The following is a 6,536-nucleotide window of genomic DNA, read 5'->3' on the forward strand; positions in this document are numbered from 1 at the left end:
AATGGCAATGAAATTGTTGCTTTAACCAATCAGTTGTCAAGCTGGTGACACCAGGGCCATCTAGAAGGCATACAATAAGGACAGCATTTTCATGTCCTTTGGATAGATAACTGGACTAGTCAGAGCTTGCAAACTGCATCTATAGCGATCTGCACAAGCTAAAATATATTCCTGTACATTTAATAGCTGTTTTTTTAACCAACAATGGCTGACAGAGGAGAAGAAATCGATTTGGTAACAGATAAACTTACAAAGCTATTTTTAAGACATCGTGAGGCCAGACATGTCTGTTTCATTCATCCTCGTCGCCAGAGGGCGCCCTTGCGCAGAAAGTGAGACTCACAGAAATAATAGAACTTATGCCGTTCTAGGAAATACCTCATATAATAGTCTCAAGCATTCAGAAATCATGCAAAAGAAAGTGAAGCAGTTTTACTACGATAAATCCATGCTTAATTTTTGTAAGGGTTGTGATGTCCATGTGTTTTTTGTTGAAGAAATTATAGAGGCTGTAGCATTTCTATCACAAAAAGGTGACCAAAATGTAAAGATTAAGTGGATATTTGAATGAAATGTTTTGTCAATATTAAAAAAGGATTTGATCGTCCTGTAAGTGTAACAGCAGGAATTACCAGGCCTTTGGCTCCCTTTGCAGGCATTTGTAATGGCATGTAGGCCTAATGTAGCCTACATAAATTGTTTATTTTGTATTACAACAGTGTTAATCTGTGACCAATATTTTATATGTAGATTGATTTCTCCTCTCTAAACTATTTCTCAAGCGTGTCTCTCATCACTGCTGCTGCTGCGTGAATATGACGCATCACAACACTATGGAGACCCGAGGAAAAACTGGGATTAAAGTCCAAAACCTGACTTGAAATAACCTAAGAAATCAATCGGGGCTAAAGCGGTTCCATTAACGACAAATTAAATTCACACAATCTCACTAATTTGTGCACGCTTATTCTTAAGAAGATTTTAATGACGATCAAGGATCAAATCGATCCACCATGACAAACAGCTAATATATTTGTGCTGTTTAATGCATTTAAAACATTGTGCATAACTGACATGTCACAGTTATATTCTTCATCTGCTGTCAGGAGTGGGCGAGGCACACGAGATCAACGAGCGCTGCTGCGCGCATGCGTGCTAAACAGAAAGAGCGCAATCGAATAGGAGCGCAATAATTCTGAGTAAAATATACATTTGCTAAAAAAATTGTTTTTGACATTAAATGTCTCTTTTGTAGAATTTTAAACATACATATAAAGTGTATTTTCATGATAGCAGTAACTGTAAGTGGACTATTGTAATAGATAAATCAAATCTAAGCTAGTAGGCTACAGTACTAATTACTAGCTCAAATGAGTTAATGTGTGGTAATGTGTTATAGCAGTTAAAATGTAGTCATTTTCTTTATTATTTATTTTCATTTTTAATTCAGTGATTTTAACTTTTAATTTAGTTATTTTAATGCCTTAAAGAGCAATTTTAGATTGTAATGTTCTACTATCTGTTCTGCAAACTATAGTGAGTGACGTGAGTGAGTGTGAGTGAAGTGACATGTGGCCAAGTATCATTAAAATTATCTTCATTTGTGTTCCAAAAATTAACAAAAGTTTTACAGGTTTGGAACAACATGAGGGTGAGTAATTAACAGAATTTTCTTATAAAATTTTTGGTGAACTCTCTCTTTAAGTTAGATTACTAACCTGTAATTCATGCTAAATTATTTAAGTGTTAAACCTCAATTGGCATGATTCTGCAACAACACTTTCTTGTACAGCATTTGAAAATATAGAACAAAGATTAGTTCACTCATGCTTGACATTTCAATGTGAAACTAAGAAAACTATACAATTTGAAGTAGGAGCATGTGAGACGCAGGGCTCCAAGGGTTTGTACACTCTTAGTATACCTCTCACCATGTGCCAGTTTGAGGAAACTACTGAACACAGCCTCCAGGGTTTTTTCCCCCGTTTATCTGCATGGTTAGTCCAAGTTCCATTTTGAGATTTGAAAAAAGCTAAAATATTATATGGATTTTCGAAGCTGTTCATGGAAGAGTCTTAGAGGAATGTGTAGCCACTTGGTTGCCTTCATCTCAACCCTCATTCAGGATTTCTTCACAGGAAAACTCTAAAAGAAATGGATATGACAAAAAATTTAATTAATGAAACTGAAAAGAGTAACATGCAAGTTGGAGATGGAAAAGCAATCATACAGTATTTTAAGTTCATTAACAGGGCCGCTGCTGGCCAAATGGGTGCCCTAAGCATAATTGTATTATTGTGCCCCCTCCCTCAAATATTATGGAAGTAAAAAAAACCCACTACTATAGGGGTCAAAATTCAAAATAGAACTTCAATAAAATATAAAAGTAAATAAATAAATAGTAATTAAATTGTATTATTTACAAATTACAATTGTGGCTCTAGACAGTTACCTATTGCTATGATTTTATTAATACAGTTGTCAGATTGATTTTATAGTCTCAAGCATTCAGAAATCATGCAAAAGAAAGTGAAGCAGTTTTACTACGATAAATCCATGCTTAATTTTTGTAAGGGTTGTGATGTCCATGTGTTTTTTGTTGAAGAAATTATAGAGGCTGTAGCATTTCTATCACAAAAAGGTGACCAAAATGTAAAGATTAAGTGGATATTTGAATGAAATGTTTTGTCAATATTAAAAAAGGATTTGATCGTCCTGTAAGTGTAACAGCAGGAATTACCAAATATATATATATATATATATATTTATATCTTAATACTTCTTTGTAAATTATTATTTGAAGTAACAAAACCATGATTAAAGGGATAGTTCACCCAAAAATGAAAATTTTATGTTTATCTGCTTACCCCCAGAGTGTCCAAGATGTAGGTGACTTTGTTTCTTCAGTATAACACAAACGGAGATTTTTAACACAAACCGTTGCAGTCTGTCAGTCATACAATCTCAGTGGATGGGAATCACGGCTTTGAGAGTCAAAAAAACATACACAAACAAAACCTAATTAAACCTTGCGGCTCGTGACGATACATTGATGTGTAAAGACACAAAACGATCTGTGCAATTGAATTGTCCTGAGCACGTCCTGCGCTCATAACTGCAACAGGGGAGATGTGGTCATTAACTTCTTGAACAACAGCGATCTTGAACTGCCCATCACCATAAACAAAAAAAGACATTACAAAATTACCATATACATAACGACAAGCAGCTTTGAACACACCTTTGAAAGCAACCAACTTCTTTTCAATATTTAACACTAATGTTAAATATAAACTGTTAATAAAACAGAATACAAACCCATGATAAGAATGCAGGAGTGCTTGAGATTCACAGTACAGCAGTAATTATTTCCTGTCGTTAGAAGGAAAACAAAAGAAACACTATGAATGTCATGAACTGCTGTCCCTTTAAAACATGACGCATATCTGACACACATCCGATCTACTCCCGTCTTTACGGTCAATTATTTTAGACTGTGTTGTTTACAAGGTCATTTTGGCATAATGTCGTGTGCATTTGTCCATTACAGTGTGAAAGGGAACTCAAAGCGCTGTCTCATGTCTGATTTGTCGATGCCTGTGTTCACTCAGCCGCTTCACAGACAGCCTGCTAGTAAAGTTACCGAATTGATTTCTCTTTTGCATGTTATGGTCCTTGTGTGTGTAAAACAAGACAATAAAAGGTCTAAACTTACTTTATTTGGCAGAAAAGGTGATAGTGTTATCCTTGAAGAATTTGCGATGCCAGATCTTCACTTAGTTGTATCTTCATCTCTTTTAAATTAAGAAAGATGTAAATGGTCTCTCCTTTTCTCGACAATTCCTCTGCCAGCTTTTGTTGAAGGCATTAAACTAACGTTAGAACTGCACTTCAGATTTATCACAACTGCTTCTCTTCAGTAATGACAGATGCTTGAAATTATATGATCAGCACTAAACACACCGCATCAACAACAATTAAAAGTTAATGAACAATTTAAAGAGTAACCTCTGTAAGTAAGATGTGTGACGATAAATAAGATAAGTATAAATAAGATGTGTGACAGAAAATGTTGAATGTGACGGCTCCGACATTCATTTGCCAAACAAACCAGACCTTAACTAAATTAATGTTACGTCAACAGTTTATGTGACATTTAACAACAGAATCTATAATTTACCACGGAAGTGTAGAACCAGGTTCCCCAAATTCGAAAGCAGACTTTAAAATGAAACTTTGACCGAGAAGATCGCCGTGAATAATGGCGCCTGCTCTTTCACTGTTTTCGCGCCGATAAACGACCAAGGCTCTCCCACAATGCAAAGTGTAATTAAAAAAATACGGGAAAACACATGTAAAAACCAAAAACTGTGACGATAAATAAGATAAGTATAAATAAGATGTGTGACAGAAAATGTTGAATGTGACGGCTCCGACATTCATTTGCCAAACAAACCAGACCTTAACTAAATTAATGTTACGTCAACAGTTTATGTGACATTTAACAACAGAATCTATAATTTACCACGGAAGTGTAGAACCAGGTTCCCCAAATTCGAAAGCAGACTTTAAAATGAAACTTTGACCGAGAAGATCGCCGTGAATAATGGCGCCTGCTCTTTCACTGTTTTCGTGCCGATAAACGACCAAGGCTCTCCCACAATGCAAAGTGTAATTAAAAAAATACGGGAAAACACATGTAAAAACCAAAAACGGAAAAATTACTTTAAATAGTACGGTATATTGTACTGTTTATTGACAGTTTTTTCTTACAGTGTAGCCTGACAGTTAGCCTGCTCTAGACCAGGTTAGTTTCCCAGCATTAAGTTGCCACAGTGACTAAGCTTGATCTAGGCCTGTGTAAAATTTGCTTTATGGAACCAAATCATCTGACAATGAGACAGACTAATTGAAATAAGCCTGGCTTATTTGGTTAACTTGTGTTATGAAACAGGCCTTGAGTCATTAAAAGTGATCATATTTTCTCCATTGCATCATATTGCAACGGATCGCATTGTGTTGAATCGAATCTAATCGAAATCAGATCGCACTGCATCGTAATAGGGGTAATTCATTCTGCTTCATATGTATCTTTAATGTATCATATCATTGGCTATGCATCGAGATGTGTATCGTATCGGCCTGAGTCATGAGATGCACATCCCTATTATATAGACAAAGGCAAGGAATCCAGCTGTTGCTGTTGCTAAATAAAATGCAGATAAACGTCAATATAATAAACATACAATTGTGACAATATATGGTTTATCTGTGTTTATCAAGCCATCTCAGGTATTTTTATAAAAATAAAGTATATTTACAATGGAATGTTAATTGACATAGCCTTCTATCACTGTATAGAGTACTATAAAATAGCATAATTTGTGCCTCAATCTCTCGACTGATGTAATTAAGTGAATTTGGATTAAAAACATCATTAAATGTTCTCTTAGTTTGACAACAGGTTTCTAAACAGGTTCACACATGCATTGCAAAACTATATAGCATGGTTGCTGCTGTGGTACAATTATTAATTGCACACAGGGCTGTACGTTAACCTTTTTTGCACATAGCACTGGTGCTACAGAGGTTGAAAATTTTGTAGCACAGGCCAAAAAGTTGTAGCACAAGTATAAAACGTCTGCTATCATGTCTGAAAACAAACACAAGTAACGGAGTTAATCACTTAAACAAACATTGATGTTCCAAAGAGCACAAAAAATACAAACCATCATAAAAATGGTTTAAAAAAAAAAACAATCTATTATGTACAAGCTACATTTTTCTTTATTTGCTAAAAATGGAAGAGTGCAGAAACATAACACCTCCTACACCTCAACAAAATATCAAATAAAAAAGAATGGCAGACATTTAGGCCAAAGTGGGCGAAGATAAAAATCCTTGTCATTATTTTATCTTTGTTATGGACCCTTTTCACAAGACTGTGAAGACTCACTTCAATGGTCATCAGCATATTTTTTTTTTAAATGTATGTACATTTATAACACTATATTTTGTATTATATTACCGTTGCATCAAATTACAAAAAAACGAATTAACGCTAATGTGAGGGTGTTTCTAATACAGTGTCTACGGGAGTGACGGTAAATTTGACATTGTTCTCTCTTCTGACTGTCATTACCAGTCTCTCTTTATTTTATTTTATTTTTTTAAAGTTTTTCTTTTGCTATTTGAACAAATGGGAATGCAATAAATAAATAAATAAATAAATAAATAAAAAAAAAATATATATATATATATATATGGTAGTCTCCCATTCACCATTATATATTTACTATAGAAACCCGGAAATGTGAAAAGGGTCTATTAAAAAAATAAGACCGTTTGGTAACCCATATTCTACAAAATATCGTTTTTTTCCCGTTCAGGACAAGAAAGAAATTAATACAGGTTTGAGACAACATGAGTGAGCAAATAATGACAGAAATTAAATTTTTGGGTGAACTATTCCTTTAATGACAAGTGGCAGCATCAGGGCCGTTTCTAGCCAATTTGACGCCCTCGGCGAAATCCCT

At 34.6% G+C, this 6,536-nt stretch overlaps 1 long non-coding RNA gene across 1 annotated transcript in view; it reads right to left on the reverse strand.

Annotated features, from left to right (window-relative positions):
- Window positions 1–3,998: 3,998 nt before the first annotated feature.
- The window catches only part of LOC107554482 (uncharacterized), an 8,013-nt gene continuing 5,475 nt past the window's right edge, over window positions 3,999–6,536 (reverse strand). Inside the window, exon 3 of the long non-coding RNA XR_001605059.1 lies at window positions 3,999–4,008. This is a non-coding gene — a long non-coding RNA (uncharacterized lncRNA). The remainder of the gene's footprint in view (window positions 4,009–6,536) is intronic.

This window comes from Sinocyclocheilus grahami, unplaced genomic scaffold, assembly GCF_001515645.1.
Source record: "Sinocyclocheilus grahami isolate Dianchi unplaced genomic scaffold, SAMN03320097.WGS_v1.1 scaffold503.1, whole genome shotgun sequence".
NCBI lineage: Eukaryota > Metazoa > Chordata > Actinopteri > Cypriniformes > Cyprinidae > Sinocyclocheilus > Sinocyclocheilus grahami.